The sequence below is a fragment of the Anoplopoma fimbria genome, chromosome 2 (assembly GCF_027596085.1).
Source record: "Anoplopoma fimbria isolate UVic2021 breed Golden Eagle Sablefish chromosome 2, Afim_UVic_2022, whole genome shotgun sequence".
Lineage (NCBI taxonomy): Eukaryota > Metazoa > Chordata > Actinopteri > Perciformes > Anoplopomatidae > Anoplopoma > Anoplopoma fimbria.
This window is the reverse complement of record NC_072450.1, coordinates 8,048,163-8,068,402: the sequence shown is the minus strand read 5'-3', so window position 1 is coordinate 8,068,402 and position 20,240 is coordinate 8,048,163.

Genomic DNA, 20,240 nt, shown 5'->3' with positions numbered 1-20,240 from the left:
TAAATAAAATACAGAGTTAAATAAAATAAAATAAAATGTTATTTAATAAAATGTTATTTAATAAAATAAAATTAAATACAATTAAATACAATTAAATTAAATTAAATTAAAAAACGTCATGGTAAATCTGATTAATAAAATGAAAATAGAGGTTAAAAACATTGTCTCTTTTGTGTGAAATCACATTCACATTCACAAAACAAATCAAAAATAGGTAACAAAAAGCAATGAAAAGAGTAATATAACTAGCAGTAAAATAATTGTATTTGAAAATAATTAATAGTACGAATTAATCAAAAGCATCAATCAGTCAAGAGCATAATCATAAAAACTGTACAAACTAAGGGATCACAGGAGTGTTGCACTTTAAGACTTTTTATAAAGCATTGCAATCTTAGTATTTACTGTTGGAACCTGTAGCGGAAACCTGTCAGCAGAATGTGTCAATAAATTACAGATGTTCAGGAGAGAAAGAGGATTATATGAGATAATTTGAGAACTATATCAGTTTAGGAGCATGGACATTTATTTGTATGTACTTAAACCCCTTAATCTCATGTCAAAAATACACTTTTTTTTAAAGTAAATGATATGGAAGATACAAAACAAAAAATGATTATCTGCAGGTGTGCGTTTGTGTGCTTGGTTTCTTTGATGAAATTTAATGAAACAGGTTATAAACACGGGACCATGGGGATGTATTAACAAACTATACAAGCAAAACAACCTAATACAGCCTCGGGCGGCATATAGACAAATCATGCTTTCAATTCATGAGATCCAAGAAAGACTACGATGAATGAAATGGTCAAAAGGTCTTATTTAAGTAGTTAATCAAACCAATAATGTTCTCTAAATGAACCACTGGCTTCTTATGGCATTCTGATATCATCTGATATTATTTCAAGTACTGCATTCCATCTCACGTCTGTCTCTCTCCATAATGCATTATTCACTGTGTTCAGGCCAAGCCTTAACCAAGGGTATTAATGACACCATGCTGCATGATTGTAAATCTTTCAGTGGCAGAACTTGTCAAGATCCTCTCAAAAAAATCCTGTCAAATTGCAGCATTGTTTCTTTTTTGTTTCAGTGTGGTCCCAATCACAGTGACTTTTACCTTTCCAAATTACTCTAGTTGCATAAGTAGTGGCAATATAAAGTAGATTTATCTTTCAACATTCCCCTAGATCACATCCCATCCCCTCCTGTTCATCCCTTTAATTCATCATCCCAACATTGGTGTGGAGTTTCCATGTTGTCTACATGTTTGTGTGGGTTGCCTCACAGAGTTTTGTTTTCTCTTCCACAGACTAAATTCTTCTGCTTTGCTCAGCTTTGTTGTCCTGGTTTTAGCTTTATGTCTGTGTGCATCACTTGTTCTCGGCACTGTGTATAAGAACACCGAGAATCAATGGAATTTGGAGTCCAACATACTTGGCCAATAAGGCTGATTCTGCTTTCTATTATGATTTCAAAGAGTATAATTCATCTTTGTATGATTTTAAATGTGGATTCAGCCCTGTGACAGACTAGTGACCGGCCCACAATCCCCTTAGCTTTCTATTCGATCAAACCCACGCCTCCCTGCAACCCTGAAGAAGAATACATCAAATAAATGCACTATTGTCAATGATTAAGGTAGAGTGCGCTGCAGTATTTTTGACGGGAATGTGAAATCACTGCAGGAATGTGTTACATAAAGTGCAATTTCAAGCTTTTCTTTGAGCTCTAATGCCTTTTTTCATGAGGCTGCATGATGATATTTCAGCAAAGACTAAAATAAATGAGATAATCCCCTCTCTTCAGTATATGCTGATGCCTAATCTTATGAAATACACTTTGAGCGAGAATAAAATAAGATGATATCATCACAGGCAAACATGCATGATGCAAGACAGCAACATCTTGCCTTTGAAAAAAAACAAAAAACAGTGTCTGTGCTCTCACACTTCCACTTTGAGTGTCTTGTATGCCTGTAGTGTTGACTGGTAGTAATGTTGTCATGGAAGCTGTAGATGTTCAAGTCAAGGATGCTCATTAAAACCAGTCGGTTTTTGCACAGTCCACTTGTGCTGTTAATAGTTTAAGGTCAAAGTTGCATCCACTGTAGACTTTGAGACAATTCAAGCTTTCTATGAATGTTTTATATTTGCTACAAAGAAAATGTCTGACATTCTTATCACTCACAATAAATTAAACTATTGCAAAGTTATATGAGGAATTAATATCACATGTAGGTGTTATTGAGACCCTATAGATATTGTCTATGTTGATTAGTTTTAGCCATATGGCGGTGTGGCTCTAGTGACGGCTATGTAGGTCGGTCTGTCTGGTCCAGACTGAAATATATTAACAAATATTTGATGCATTTTTGCAGACATTCATGGTCCCCAGAGGTTGAATCTTAATGACTTTTGTGAAACCCTGACTTTCCATCTAGTCCCACCTTGAGGTCTTGTGTAAAACTATTGAATGGACTGCCATGGCAATTGGTACAGACTTTTGATTCCCCCTCAAGATGAAATGTAATGACTTTGGTGATCCCTAAACTTTTCATTGAACACCATCATAAGTTTTGATTTGACAAAAACTTTGAATTACTTATAATAATGACACTTCTATCAGCCTCAATTGTACTTTGTGTTTAGTGCTAATTACCAAATATTAGCATGCTAACACAAGAATCTAAGCTAGTGAAGATGGCAAACAATAAACAATGTTAGCATTGCCATTGTGAACATGTTAGCATGCTCGCGTTAGCCAAAGCGCCACCATACAATGTGATGATCACATATTACGTTCACTGAGGTGTTCATGTATTCCTTCAACCAGAATTATTCTTTAAGCTAGATTTTCATTTTGTCCCATTTGTTTTTTAACATTCCTCCTGGTGATATTTCTTCCCCAAAGCATTGTGTGAAACCAACTGTGGGAGGACAGTGTTAGCCAGACAATGTGAAGCTTTTCAGTGTGAAATATTGTGCACTGATTATGTGAAGCTTTCCTTGGATTCTCTTTATTGGAGCTTTTTAAAATGTATTTATAATCAGTTCTTCAAGAAACCAAAGCCACTGGGCTGTTTTTAATGAGAGATTAGGTTTCATCAACGTCGATAACTTTGGTCAGGATAATTCATTTTAACAGAAAAGATGAGCTGCAGAAGGTAATTTGATTTTAAACAGAGTATTAATGACATTATACTGTGATTTAGGTGAATAGTATGTTTATATGTTTATCTAAAACAAGAAACTTCTTGGAGATAAAGAGAAACATTACATCATTAACTGTATAAACTCTATAATATAATTCAAAGTGATAACAGGTGTGAGGGTAATGAGACTGATAACTGATTGAAATGTAAAGGAAATGTGGCTTTACAGCTCATTTCTCAACTCAATATGCATGCAGAATGTAAATCCAGTCATTTACTTTGTGCAGAGTAATATTCTGCACTATCACTGTGGAGAGAACGATGTACCGCCAGCTAAAATACAGACCCAGCAATGTAAATTTGGGATTATACAAAGGCAATTCAAAGCAGATAATGTCCCCTTTTCATTCCCTTCGCTGTAGAAATCATAACGAGAAAGGGAATCTGTGAGCCGCTCTCGGTGAAGACTCAACAAGAGTTCTTCAATCAGCATAGAGTTTTTCAGAGCTTAATCACATTTCTGGTTGACGAGCACCCTTCTCACTCTCGCTGATGCTGCGGAATAACTGAGGAATTTAATGGAAATTATCCGGCTCCTTAAAAAAAAAAAATCCTACTCAAAGGCTGATTAAACACATCACAGCTGAAGAGATTTCTGGGTGTTTTTTGTGCCTCAAACTCTTTAAAAATCTCTGCTTACCTCCAAGTTCAAAATGTGGACTCACTGAAGCTGTTTAAAAAGAACCGCAAACACCGTTTCTACTTTTAATACCTGTCAGAAATCATTCTCGAGCGACAGCAGCAGAAAATAGGGATAAGCAGGCTTAATGCTCTGTCTTAAAAATCGAATTTCATCCTTAAAAATGCTGCAAAAACTTGAGTCAGACGCAACTTTTCTGGAAAATGTCTGTCAGCAGAGTATTGGCAAAATACAGACTGAGTAGAAAAATAGAAAAATTCTTTGAGAAAAGCTATAAAAATATAACAGAATATTGGATGCAAAATTGAACGTATAGTGTGTGTGCAGATTAACTTGTTTCCCCCTGCAGCCAGACGGATAGCTGGGGGGATCTCTGAGGTTATAGTCCTCTCTCTGGGTCTTTGTAGCGGCCGCCAACCCCAAACCGACTGACTGAGGGAGATAAGGCCCTACCATTCATTTGATCTATGGCTATTGGTATTCTATGTCTGTTTCTCATTTTCAACTTTTGGAAAAGGAGAGGAGGTGCGGCACTTTAATGTGGCGCTCTCCGTATCTGACATCAACCTCAGGCACAAGAAAGAGAAATGAACTGAGTGACAGCGCTATGTGGACAGAAGGGGGGGGGGAGGAGGATGGGGGGTCTCAATATGGAAGGAGACTTTCAAAATAAACTTCTCCATCAATGTGACAACATCTACCCATTTCTTGGCCATAACCCTGGAATGCCACTCAGTGATTTGTGTGCTTTATAACGAGGATGTGTTTGTCACATTATGGATCCCAGGATGAGTAGTTGTTGCCAATGGTGAGCCAAATACATAAAAGAAAACAACAAAATTGCACCAACAAAGAGCTTCATCGTCTCGTAAAATACACAAAAACCCACAGAGACCATTCAGTTTCAAAACTGTTTTGTTTGTTAGATTGCTAATTTACATTCTTAGTCTTTGAATACAATATAGCTGTGTTGCTAATGGAAGAAGAAGGAGAGCAAAGGGAAATAATCCAAATGCTTATTTTCACGCAAGGCACCGAGGGACATAACTGATACAGGCCTTGATGCAGTTGCCGTAGGAAATGAATTCCCTGCAAGCTGTCTTGTTTTATGATATTTTGAAGTGGAAAAATGTGTTTCACAGGGTACAGACACTCAAGTTAAACTGATACTGAGCAAGAAGTGATCTACGGTTTCCATGTGACCATAGTTAGTTAGTTATGTTGTTTATTGTTTCCTGCACATACAAGTGCCCAGCCTACATGGGCGTATAAGACCCCAAAAATACAGTTACAGTGTGAAACATTCATCAGACATGAAACAAAGATATTTGCCTCCATCCCAGCTTCAACAAATAACCTCTCCCACAAAAAACTCCCTATGAGACACAACTCAAATATTTTCGTATAATCGTCTTTCCAGAAGAACTCATCATGAAGGGGATTTTGTTTTAAAGTGTAGCCCCTTAAATGATCATATAATAAGGGAGCCCAGTGGACCTGCAGCTCTACAGCTAACGTACCTACATTTGCAACAGTGCACACAGAAATCTGTGATATCGTTGTTTTTAATGAGGTAATATGTTTGTAATTTTGGTTCGTACCAAACATTAACAGACCATCTTTCCTTGTATATCAGGAACAATTCGTAATGAACATTGTGAATGTTACACTGGAATCTCTAAAAATGTAAATAAATGAATCCAAAAAATAAATAAAGATTTCCACTCTATAATCCAGGGATACTAGTATACATTTCTGTATATAGACATTTAAACAATTCAGTTCCAAAGTCAAACCAAGTCCCATTTATGTCTGATTATAAGTCTACATTTTTTTTCATTCATGCTTACATTACGTCTGTGGATGGATCTTTGAATCACCACTTCATTAACACAACATCGTAGCAACACTCCCTCTGAAAAGTGATTGTTAATATCTCCACATTTCTGCAGATAATCTAAAGCAAGTTATTAGTTTGCATGTAACAACAGCACTTTAGCACTTGATGCTCTCCTCAAAGGCGCTGAATGAGTCACACAGACGCTCCGATTGAGATTCCTCACAGAGATGAGTCCGTCTGCCCGACATTTGATTGATCTGAGCGTCCAGAGTCTTCCATCTTTCACTTTATCGGCCCTCTCCGGGTCATAAAAGATTCATGTGCTGCGGCTTCCAGTGTTTTTCAATTTACTTTAAGTAGAGCATCGCAGAAAGACACCAGGAGAGAACACTGCTGTGTTAGTTTTATAAATATTTTCTAAGCATGAAAGACTGAAAAAAAGTTCTGTTTAAACCAGAGAACAAAGTGAAAGAAAGCTGGCTGCTGAGTAAAGAAGATGAGTTCTTTAAACCAAAGTATTCAAGAAGCAATCTCTGTTATTTTTAAATGCAAATCTACTCCGAAGCCTTCTGCTCTTACTTTAAATGAATGCAACCAAAGCCACTATTGAGTTGTGTTCTTCTGCATCTCCAGGGCAGCTAAACATAGTACAGATTCAGAGATTATAGACAAGAGTTTGAATCATACATTTAAATCTGATTAAATGTGATGAAATATTTTGTGAGAATTTTAGTTATTTAGTTATTTATTAATACTGGCATATTCGACCCGATTTACATAAATATGTGAAAACTCCCCCACAAAAAACTTTAATACTTCTGAGGCAATTACCATGAAGCTGCTCATTTTAGAGGTTATAGAACCGCTGAAGCAGGCAGCTCCTCCTGACAGCCGAATGAAAGCTCAGCTTTTTCAGTTGCAATCCATCATTGAGCCAAAGCGTTACTTTGATAAATCTGAGTCTGTGCACTTTTCGATTCATGCATATGTTGTATCATCCACGGCTACACCGGAAGGGAACCTGTCATGATTTGTTTTAAGAGCTCATCTGGAGTCAGCGAAGACAACTTGTGTCATCCTACCTCAGCACTAAATTAAATAATCGGAGAAACAGAGAGGTGAGTTGGGGTTCTGCACATTAAAAACAGCTACAGTTCTGCTGAAAATCTCAAGGTGATTGAGGTAGCTGGAGCAGTTGGTTGGTAGGCGGATAACTACAGATCATGGCTCATTGTCACCAGAGCCCCTCCCTCCCTCGCACACCAGTCGATACACGCCGGTGATCTGGACGATTAACTGCATTTTCATGTTATCCAGAGCCAAAGACACACACGGCTACTTGAATTGGTCATGTATGTATGCATGTTACTCTCTCCTCTACTGGCTTTTTGTTTGCCGCAGAAGTGGATTGGTAGCTATTCATGGATGAGATATCCGTTCCCAGTTTAAAGGGGAACTCGACCATTTTTACATGTCAAAGTCTGTTTGCTGGTCTTGGGGAGTGCCTGAGAGAAAAGTTCTATAACTCCTTTTGTGGCTTTAGAGGTATCTGCGTTAAGTCTGATAACTTGCCTCAAGTGATGATAGTTGAGTCAGCATTGTCGGGGCTAAAGACTACTACCTCTGTATCCTGCTCCTCATCTCTGCTTAAGGCTACTTATTCTACTAGCAAAACACACTCAAATCTTAGACCCAACTGTCTCGGTTTGTGTTGAATTGTGGGTAATGCAGGCGCCAGGAAGGACCATTTCTGCTGCATCGATCTTGATCCTTCCATGGTGAGTCTGACAATGGTAAAGTGGTGCAATGCTGACTCTGTTGAGTTCTCTTTCAATACTCATTTTAATGCCACGAGTAAGATAAGAAACTCAACACCCCTGTTATATTTTCCCATGGCTTCATTTAACGCTACAGCCAGCAGCTGGCTAGCTTAGCTTAGCATGTGACTGGAAGCAGGGGGAAAGGATAGCCTGGTTCTGGGGCGGCTGTGGCGTAGTGGAGAGCAAGGTAGTTCTCCAATCAGAGGGTCGGTGGTTCGATACCCGGCTTCGGCAGTCGATGTGTCCTTGGGCAAGACACTCAACCCCAAGTTGCTCCCGAAGGCTTGCCATCGGTGTGGACTGGATGATGCATGTTAGTTAGAGTCTGATGGTGGCACCTTGCATGGTAGCCTGTCATCAGTGTGTGAATGGGTGAATGATATGTAATATACTACTGACTGTAAGTCGCTTTGGATAAAAGCGTCTGCTAAATGACTGTAATGTAATGTAATGTTCTGTATAAAGATAACATACCTCGCTTACCAGCACCTCTAAAGCTCACAAATGGGTGTTATATCTGGTTTTGTTTTTTTGTTTTTTGTGCTAAGCTAAGATAACTGTCGGCTCATGAGACATATTTAATGGACACAATAGGACTGGTATTGATTTTCTCATCAACCTCTTAGCAAACTGACATTGAGTCGATGTCCGTTAATTGCTGGAATTTGTTTGTTCAGGATCGAAAGAACAAAGGCTGTAGATTAATTTGTAGTTGCAGTTTTATTCTGGCAGGGGTTGTAATTTTCCAGCAGTGAGAAAACACTCAGTGCTCACATATTTCTCTAACGGCTGCCTGTGTCTTTACCTCCTACAGGCGAGAAGTCAGAGACAGCAAGAGGTAAGAAGGAGACAAAACACTGTGAGAGAATAGGAGAGTGTGAAGTACAGCGCTGCCATATGCAGACATTAAGAAAATATATATTTAAATAGAAATGATTTCAGAACAGAATAAGCTTTTCAGACGACTGACAATGAAACCTGCTGTTCCGATATCGTGCTCTTCTTCAGTATATTGTTTATATATTCATATTGTTTACTGTTAAATGCTTTAAAATGGGATTAAAAAAAGGATTAAAATGACCACAGAGAATTACTTCGGAGACCCATGAAACAGCTTGTTGATAACAAAGCACTGCCTGCTGAGAGCAAAGCACCACATCATTCATTGTAGTATCTTCCCATGAAAAGGTTTAAGAGGCGTGTAAAATAACAAAACAATTCAGGATAGCAACTTTGCTTTAAATTTGGACCAATATGAATTGTTTTCCTCCATAATTTATGCCTTTCTTCTTGAAACTAAGTGAGCAGACCATTTTTCCTACAAGAGGGGAATACGAACGGATGAGTAGAAGTGAAAAAGGAGGAGAGCAGCTTTATGAAGCTTCTTATGGGATAATGGAAATTATGCAAATGAGGCTCAGACTTTAAAACATTAACACAAGGAGGAGTCGTGAAAATTACAAAAAAATCTTGATACCAAATGAATTATAGTTTCATTTATCTCCACAGATTCACTCTTTTACTGCGGTGATTTTTAGAAGTAGCTCAACTGAAACTTTATTTTTTAATCAGGAGAATGAGGACAAGGTGCTTCTTTCTGAGAGGAACAAGTGTTTGCCTTCATGAATGTCGATCATGTTACGATGACTTCTGCTGCTGCGGCAAAGGCTAGACTAGAAATAAGAGTCAGCGAAGGTCATTAGTGAGTAGAGAAAGACTGAAAATACAGCCGTGCTAGTGAAAGATGAAATTGTGTTTTAGTGAAGATGTGTTTTGTAGATTTTCATTGAGATAGTTTGCATTAAGGTCAATGTGTTGAAGTGATGTATATAATTTATAGTCAATGTTCTTTTGTCCTACAGTTGAAGCAGACATTAAAGTGAACCAAGTAACATCAAAGTAGCTGTCTTCATGCTCTTACTTTACCCCGAAAATATAGTTTTAATTAAGGTGCGATCAAGTTTACTGTTAATGTTCAGAGTAAGCAGCGTTACACTGGGGCAGCGCTTTTGTGTGTTAGCATGCTAACATTTGCTAATTAGCACAACAAAAAAAAGATAGCTGAGACTTTTTGGGAATGAAATTAGTTGTTTTTTTCAGGTTCAAAACCAAAGTATTGGAAATGACTAATAACTGTGACCTGATGGTGACGGTAGAGTTATTACAATTTATCCTGAGTTGAGTGTCTGTACCAAATTTCAAGGCCACCCGTTCGATTGTTGTCGGGACTGAAGGTGCTAGAGGTAAATTCAGAGGATCAGAAAAGTCAGTAGGTGCATCATCTGAGAACCATGAATGTCTACAAAATGTCCCCTTCCAATCCATTTTGTGGATTTCACTGAATAAGTGACCTCCTGGGGAACTAAAAATCTGAAAAAAGTCAGAGGATCATCAAAGTATTTAATTCACCCTCTTAGCACCATGGATACATGTACCAAATTTAATGACATTTCCCCTTAAAGCTTAATTTGTTGTCTCCATGGTGGCGCTAAAGGAAAGGAAAGAAATCTTTCAGGACAAAATTTTGTTTCAATCCTCTTTGGCTAATTCCAGCACACTGTACAGATTATCAGTGTTCAGTGCTCCTCCACGTCATTATGAACATGACGAGACCGCTGCAGATTAGCACAAGGCAAATATGTAATTATGCATCATCCACCGTGCTGAAATATGATTAGGCAGAGGCAGGGATGTTTTGTGTGAGTGTGTGTGTGTGTGTGTGTGTGTGTGTGTGTGTGTGTGTGTGTGTGTGTGTGTGTGTGTGTGTGTGTGTGTGAAATAGAAATAGACAGAGAGGACGATGGATGGTTGTAGTGATGGTGTAAATGTGTTCTGTCTGTATGAACTGTATTATTGTATGTGCACAACAACACTGTAGACTGAAGGAATCTCGGGAAAGTGCAAACAAAAGCAAACAGTAGAGAAGATAAGAGGTGAGATTTGAAGAGGATGAAGCAGAATATGGTGTGTATGTGTTCCGGCACAGATGAAGGGTTCAATAGCAGAAGCAATGTTCTTTCCCCGATTAATACTCCTAATGTTCTCATATGTCTCAGCTACAGTAAACCAAGGAGAGGTACGGCTCAAATCTTCCCTTGTTGTGTGAATTTGATCTCACATTGATAATCTAGAGAAATCTCATCCTACTGCAGATGAAACACAAGCACCATCTCCAAAGATCAAGATCAATCTGGGCTTTTTAAAGAAGCCTTAATATTCATTTGTTTTTAAATAGCATGCTAGTGGGGAGGAAGAAAGCTAGGAGGTGACGGGAAAGGGAAGAGTTTTGAAGCGCAGAGAGTCTGCACAGTAACTGACTGCTCTGGATGAGCAGAATGGAGGGGCCTCATTAAATTTTAATTGCAGCGCGATGCTGAGTGCATCCCCATCTACATCAAGATGCGTGTGACCTTCTTTTTTCCTTTTTTCCTTCTACCAAATGGGACTGTGTACAATCGCGTTTATCCTCTCGTGAGCTTAACAGCTCTGTGATCAAATAAAAAGCATGTTGGGGAAAACACAGGCACAGTTAATATTCACAATTTAGATTTAAAAAAATGATTAACAGAAAAACAAACTCAAAGCAATTCGGTATCCCACAAGAATAATCTGCAATTTGTGGATATGGGCATTTTTGCACTATCGTGGTAAATATTCCACACGTGGCATGAGAAATTCTGCATATAGCATTCCAATAAATTACAAAAATAAACAAATATAGCCCGGTCTGCCTGAGATATGAAGAAAAAACCTGTGAAGCTAGGTAAATATGTGTTCCCTACGCCCAAAATCCTCAAACGTGTTTCAATATCAACACTTTTCCACTTGATGACAAACACTATACACTATATACACTGCAAACACCACACGGCTCTAACAACGCAAGTCACACTCCAGCATCGAGAATTAAACCTGAGTTCTTTCACAAGTTGATGTGAGAGTCATGTGAGCAGGAAGCAGCCTGTTCGGCGTGCATGCTGGAGGAGATTAGTGTGTGTTTATCGTCTTCCTGTCCTGGATGGGTGTTGCATTACAAGGTATTGTTTTTCAAACTGCCAGAGTCAATTAATATGAATAATGAATGCCGACTGACGCTGAGTGCTCATTATGTTCCAGCTCCCATTGTCCCGACACATGCAGAGCAGTTTAATTTCGCAAGAGGTCCAAGAAGCTAATTCTTTTATGGAGAACAGTAAAAAATATTCAAAAGTGAAAAAGGCACCACATGTGCTGAACAAGTATCGCACCACAAACTACACACCGGCTTAAACGTGATATATCCTGAAGGAGAAGGACGGCAATATCATTTCACTTGTGGAATGACACCGCTGAGTGAAAACAAAGATGGCATTACTCACGCTACTAAGATCGCTTTACACACTTCAGCAACCACAGCTGGAGGAGTCACACACATCAGCCCGGTCAACAGGCACTAACCAGTGGTCACCGGGCACCAGCTGACACTTGGCTCTTTACAGCCTGCTGCAAAATGCTGGTTTTATGCTCGGTGATATCACAAATGTAAAACACGCTGTCCACTTTATCATTAACCAGGTTCAGAGTGTTTAAGTAAGTAAAGTAAGTAAATTGAACTGGTTTAATAGTGCAAGACTTTTTTAAAGCAAATTGTTTTTATGTAAATCTAGGAATAACATCAGATCAAGCCGACGCAGAGAGAGTCTATAGCAATGCTAGCTACTCTGCTTTGAGCTAAATGCTAACATTAGCATGCAAATATGCTCACAATCACAATGCAAACACGCTGATGTTAAGCGGGGATTATGTTTACTATATTAGTTTAGCGTGTTAGCATGCCACACAGCTGAGAACAAAGTTGCCTCCAGCTGAGGCTGATGGGAATATCACCACCATAAACTGATATTCTGTCCAATTTCCATCAGAGGTAGACAGAAAGAAGTCTGATTGCCTTTAAGAAAATAACCCTTCCTCTCATTTCATTTATTACCTGCGTTTACATTGTAAATATGAGTTTATGGTTTAGCTGACTGGGAATAGGCCCTTTTCACATATCATAGCAGGGTTAACACAGGTTTGCTTGACATGCTTCCTTGTGTGTTGCCATGGAGATCATCTAAGTAACATGGATGCATTCATTTTGCATGTGTCATACTACTGAAGTAGGGGAAGAGGTAATAAAGAATTTATTGCAATAGATATTAGTTGCGAGTGTCATGATATTGGTTGTTCAGTTCTAAATAATTTATATTTAAGGTGTCGACCTTTTGACCCTGTGAAAGGTAGAGCCCTGATTTAACTTGAGAAAAAGCTAATTAAAAGCTGCATCGACAATTTTTAGCCTGTATTACATATTGATTGTGATGCTGTTAAGCCCATAGTTTCTGTCATTTACTGCAAAACCCTCACAGATTAAAACAATTACTTTGATTACTTTATTGTAATGAGCTGTATTCAAGGCCACCTTCAGAATTTCAATAAATGCATTTTGTTACTGGATTTTGGGGGGAAATGAGTTAAAATGTTGGCAGCAGTTATTCATCTTAAATATTTCTCCATTTTTAAAACTCAAAGAAACAGAAATTGTGCAACATTCAGATGCAGATAAAAAGAAGTAGAGAAAGAAAAAAATACATTTTTTGTATCTTACTAGTAGCGTGTTTAAACATGAGAACTGCACTGATCTGAATTCATTAGTTGGGATTTAGTGTTGCAGCTCTGCAAAGTTATAGCACCATTGATCTATAAGCATTTCCATTATTGACTGTTATCTCAATGAACAATTAACAAGTTGGTGATCAATTGCACCTAACAGCTGCAGGCTAAACCAGGAGTTTCATTTAGTATGAGGTGCATCGTCTTCAAGATCAGCCCAGACTTTGGTTCAACCTCAGGTAATCACTGTTAGCACTGTTAGCACTGTTAGCAGCTGCGCAGCCGTTGATGAGAGCCGAAATGCTCCCAATATAGCACCTTAAAGGCAATAGATCGAAAACCTTCCAACCTACCATGAAAAGTCTTCTCTTATCAGAAAAAATATTAATACAAATGATTAAATACATCTCTCTCTGGGAAACACAATATGTTAATATATAACATCAATGCATTATTTTCTGATGCAGTGTTGTTTCGACACTATAACTTTTTTGCAGCGGCTTTTTTACACAAAATATGAGCACACCTGCCTGATTTCTGCATCTAAAAACCTGGTTGCTGCTCAGAAAAGCTGCCAAATTGCTCCAAACTGCAGAAGAAACCCTTCACTCCAATCAAGTCTCTTTACTATTTTTTCTTTTAATTTTCAGGCAGCTGCTGGTGTGAGATGAGTTAATTAGAGCTGACAACTAAGTAACATTATGAGAAAGATTTTTAATGCAAAATCTTCCCGTGAAGGAGCATTTCTGTTGGGGGTTACCACAGGCATAAAGTGCTGCCATGTGGAGAAAAGTGGAAGGGCCTGATTATTTCTGCATCACTGTGCCATGAAAACAATGTGTTGCCCGTAAACCTACCTTGTTAAATCATTAATGAATACATTAAATAAAGGTGTGAAGGTGTGATCGCCTATAATGAAGAACAATTGGTTTTAATTATTTCACACACGTGCTTTAGTTTTTGCAATGTGGCTTTTTGTCAGCAGATTCTATTCCATAACTTTAAATATATCAACAATATTATATATTTCCATTATTTCCAATAGCTGCTCCACATGGACTGGTGATGCCATCTCTTTTTATCAAATATCACCCTCTTGTGGTACATTTACTCTCTCACAAGCACATTTTTGACAAGCCAGTACTGTTTTTCTTTCCACCGGCCTTCATTTCTGCCACATATGATCCGCACAATTACATTTACACACGTTGCCCTTATTGTATTTCTGTGTGAAAAAGCCAACTAGCAGGTTGAAGAAAACTTTTAATCTTAAACTAGGACCAAAGCTTAAAGGCGCACTCATGCAGGTGTTTTCAATTATTCTGTCTGATTAGACTTCTGCTCAGGTTTAAATAGACCTATTTTGACCTTGCATAGGAAGAAAAAGCAAAGGTGTTACTCGTAACATTAATGATGGCCCTGTTGTATTCAAGCGTCCCAGTTAGACACACCTCCTTTATTTAATCAGGTTAACTCAGGGAGATCAACATGTCTTTTGCAAGAGACCTGAGTAGATACAATGAAAAAACAATATATAGTTTGATACACTAAGGCACTTTTTTCTCAGAGACAATGACTGGAGAGAAAAGTTATGACAATAACAGGACCCTTAAAGGAATTAAGCCATCATTTTTTTTTTTTCATCATTTACACCTGGGTTTTTCTTATTGTGACTTCTCAAAATGTCTTCTGTGAAAAACACCTGGGCAATTAGCAAAAGTGGAAATACATAAGGTCATATACCTTAACATACCTATATGAATAACAAATGTGTTACAGTTCAATTCAATTCAATTCAGTTTATTTTGTATAGCCCAGAATCACAAATTACAAATTTGCCTCAGAGGGCTTTACAATCTGTACACATGCGACATCCTCTGTCCTTCCCTCACATCGGCACAGGAAAAACTCCCCTAAAAAAACCCCTTTACAGCAGGGGGATGTCAATCAAACTCAAGACTGTACATGTCCAAACAGTCCTCACCAGATGTCTGATGAAGCAAAAAACACCTGTTGGATTGTACCAACAGCAGGGCCTCTAAATGAAAACAATAAAAAAAAGTATACCGTGCACACATTCATATTCTTTATAGGATTAAAACTAATTTTAATGTCCGCAGAGCCTCATATTGCATTTTTGTGTGTGTGTGTGTGTGTGTGTGCTGTAATTGAGGCTTCCTTTTTTTATTATTATTTTGGTTGACGCATACCTCGCTCTAGGTATCACCAGAGTGCAAAAACACTTTTGTTCAGCCATCTTTGTCTGTAAAAGCTTTTGATTATGTAACACCTTGCAACCGTAATCGAAAACATGAACAAAAATGAACATTTTCAGCATAAAAGTGAAACAGTGGTTTATAGTTTTTGCAAAGACAGACTTTTGAATGGAATCTGTTGTCCCATACATACGTACGCTTATATTCATATTTACTTACATTCATACACCTATATGTTGATGTATACTACATACACAAATGCATCTGTTGCATTGCTTCTGCTTTGATTATCTGTATTGTCCCTCTTGTCTAAACCAACAACTAAGGGTAAACATTACCTGTACCATCCACACAGGAGACACATGCACAATCTAAACACTACAATATCAAGCATTGAACCTTATTCTTAGTTAAATTATTCATCTAAATCAGTTACGTATTTCCAACATAGTGATTCTTGTTGTTCCACTGGGCAGCTTCACAAATCAGAGAGCCATGAGTAAAAAAAACAGCAGCTGTGTCAGATATCATTTGATCTGATAAAGAAGTGGCCAAAGCCTCAGTAGAATTTGCTTTAAAGATCCAAGAATTTCTTTTTTTCCATGCCGGCATTTCCTGAAAAAAGTCTCATCTTTAAGAGTACATCTTAAACAAGTTGTTTTGGTAGATGAAGATCTAAATTCAAAGCCCGACAGCCGAGGATCTCCAACAGAAAACGCCGAGGATTTTTGATGTCTGCATAAAGACTGAATGTACAGACGTTACTTTTTCTCCAGCGAGTTAGATACATTTGGGATTATTTGGATTTGGATGAGTCACATATTTCTGCAAACAATCTAAAAGAAGAACGACTCTCTAGTGACGATGAACAGCTCCAGGACTATTAAACCGTTGTTTAAAAATGATTTCACAGATGCAATTTCTGACACAATAAGACACCAGTGGTAGCGGTGGGTCAACTGATATTACAAACAAAGCAATCAAGATTATCAGTAGATTTCTGTCATGTGTCCAGGAATAATAAAGTTAAAGGAGCATTTAGTGTTCCAGTATTCCAGATAAGAGACTTAATTCAAGCCAGACCTCCCTAATATGTGTCCTACATGATTCCAGACATGCATGGTGAGGTGAGCAGTCTGGTGTCTATACGCATCAAACATATATTTCATATCATGTGTGTCTGTCTGGCAAGTTAGCCAAGATTTAAACAAACAATTGTGGGTTTGTCATCCAGGGAAGATGACAAACTCCTGCCAGAAAACTCTACAGCTCTCTGCCAAGTGAAAACAAGCAATTGGTGTTTCACGGACAAATTATTCAAACTGCCTCACGTAACTCCACGTAAAGGAAATAAATCCTCATATCTCAAAACATGTCTGTCTTTTCTTCAAGGTTGGCAATGGACATCAACATATCCTTCCTCTCTCCATCATCAACGTCCAGAACTCTCCACTTTACATCCTGGCATGACGTCTGCCGTTGCGATGGCTTATATACATTTTAATGTACAGGTGGATTTTCATTGTGCTGCTTTGTAGCTTATTTGATCCTGAAGGATAATTCATGTTCTTGATAGCTTTGTTAAGGATAATTATTAATGCCAAGCTTATAGCTGCAGCTGTGAGGTAGCCAGTGGAAACAACAGACTATATTTAAGTTCTGAAATTCTCACACATCTTGCACCTTTAATCTTTGGCTGTTCTTATAAACAATGCTTATTTTCCAAACTTAAGATTTTCTGAGAGAATAACCATCTCTATTGTAACATTTTTGTTTGCAACCTTATACACCTCATATTATATGAAGCTACTGGTTTAGCCTGCGGATGGTAAGTACCATTAAACACCAACTTGTTTATTGCTCATTGAGATAATAATCCTTTAAGGAATCATAACATTTTACAATAAATATCTGTTAATGTGAGACATGAATTTTTTGGTGGCAATAGGAGCAGAGCGATGCCTTCATTTTACAACAAACTGTAAATGATGGCATGTGATTGAAGAACTGCACTGAGCTGCCATCAGTCTTAGTGTTTCTCCATCAGCATTTGTTTCTGGGAAAATCTAAGGATAAACATAAATCATGCAGCTGCACTGTATGCCTCATTGAATATGTACAACACCTATAGTTTGGTTAGTTATTCATGAGATTCAGGATGTTGGACAGGCACATTGTCATGCTTGGCACATCAATTCTAGCTGGGAGTTTTCCAGATTGAAATCTTCATCCGCCCTCTGGTGGTCGTGTTCCTACCCTAACTTATTCCCCCTTACCGTCTCCACTGGTGTGTCAGTCGGTATAAACTCATGCTCTGCAGCCAATATTTGTTCAAACCCAGAGATTTATTGAATTCATTAAATTGTAGTGCAGATCCTACAGTTTGCAAAGACACAAAATGGTGCACAAGACATCCAGAATATTTAAATTTGATGGAATAGTACAGCAACGACAAAAACAAAGTGTCTTTCGGTTTTAATATTTTCACACACAGCTTGAATGAAAAGCTGACGTACAGTTTATATGTGATGCTGTCAGACAGGCTGAATCACATGACTTCCAATGCTATTTACAGTAAGAGGTTAAACATAAAACCTGGCTTCTCTTTTGGTGTGTATTCAGTATTTATGTCAGATCTCCATCTTCATAGATGTGTATTATCTTTGTGAAGCAGACAGGGCCGCATAAAGCAGCTACTCTGCTTTGCATTCATTATCTATCAACAATGTTTTACACCAGATTAATAATACATGGAAAAGTTAGCCTCATTAGCCGAGATGCATGTGTGCTGCTTTCCTAATGTGGCTTGTTTGACACTAATAGAGTAAAGCGAGGAGTCATTGTGTAGAAAAGGCTGCCGTGTGAGGCGACTGACTGGCAGATTGCCTCTGAGGCTGGTGATGGAGACGTAGGCCGCAATAATGCCATTATTGGCAGTTACTCACATGACTCGCATGCATGGTTTCTGTCACGCTAGTAAAGTCACATGGACAAGGAGCAAGACACTCCTCCCTTTAGATTACCATTGGCATGTATTTCTATCTTGAAAACAAATTCTCTATTCAGGCTATTTAATTGATTTCGCTTCACATTAGCTTTTTTATTTGCTCCATTAGGCCCGCTACTGTGTTCTGTGCTAGGAATGTGAATAGATCTCCTCCTCTTCAACCTTTACTCATGTTTTCCTTTACATTTGTATCACGAGTTCAGATGAAAATGTCAATTTTAAACACACTGGTGAGGCCACTGGCTCCAGACTGGTGCCTCTGCTGCCCCCTTGTGGATAAACTTGGCCAGAACTCTCCAGCAGGAACTGGCAGTTTATTTTTGGAGAAAGCCACTGAGTGGAGGTCTGACTGCCCAAATAAATGGTCAAAAAAGTTAATTTACTGAGTGATGGAATGTATATAATATAAAAACTTGAAACACTATGTAAAAAATATTTATAATTTATTTTTAATATATTCTCATTTATGATTTAGAAAACTATAAACTATGGTTTTATTGTTATCTTCCCTCATTTTTAATAGTTAATTACATTATTTGATTTTTATGTGAACTGATTCTTTTTTTTGTTTAATGGAGCCAATCCCCTTAATATATTACAAATAAATAATGCTTTTATGTTTATTTGTATTGGTCTAATGTCTAGGTGATGTATTCAAACAATTTCCGTTAAATGACAGTAAAGTATGTGTGTGTGCATTTGTATAGGCTAACATGTAAAACCCTGAATCATTAAATCTACATTCAGCTTACTTTTAAGTCTGTAATGAAGCAGCAATTCAGATGTTTTTTTTGGTATCAAGGATTTAGGCGAGCCAGAACCATTGTGGAAATGCCTTTTTCATATTAGCTAAAATAACTATACTTCCATGTTTTAAGTGACCTGGCAGTTATCAACCCTTTGAGAATCCAAAAATTGTGTAGTTTTTTTTTGTTGCAAACCTTTATTTGTGTTATAACACAAATAACGTTGTATACATACTGTTGCAAAAGGTAAAAACATTTCATTTGAGCAATATATTTTTCTTCTTTCTTTGCATGTATTTTTACTATTTTGTGAGTATATGGATGAACATTGGCACATTGTGTGTATGTTGTTTTTTTGACTCATAATTATTATTATTATTATATTCCTTTATTGATCCCCATGGGGAAATTCAAGTGTTGCAGCAGCTCAACTACACAGACACAGACAATAAATACACATACTATACAATACAACTACACAGACAATAAATACACATACTATACAACTACACAGACAATAAATACACATACTATACAACTACACAGACAATAAATACACATACTATACAACTACACAGACAATAAATACACATACTATACAACTACACAGACACAGACAATAAATACACATACTATACAACTACACAGACAATAAATACACATACTATACAACTACACAGACAATAAATACACATACTATACAACTACACAGACAATAAATACACATACTATACAACTATACAGATAATAATAATAATAATAACCAGCTTCAAAACAAGGCTTCACAGACAATAAATACACATACTATACAACTACACAGACAATAAATACACATACTATACAACTACACAGACAATAAATACACATACTATACAACAAAATGAAGATAGAACAGGAATAAAAATAAACAGATAATAATAATAATAATAATAATAATAATAATAATAATAATAATAATAATAATAATAATAAAAAAGAAAAAGCATAATAACCAGCTTCAAAACAAGGCTTCACCTGTGCTGGCTGTTTAACAGTGAGTATTACGCTTCTCTCTCCCACAGCATGTCGCTCAGTGTAAATCATTAAAAAAAAAAAAAAAAAAAAAAAAACCTCCACACTAACCACG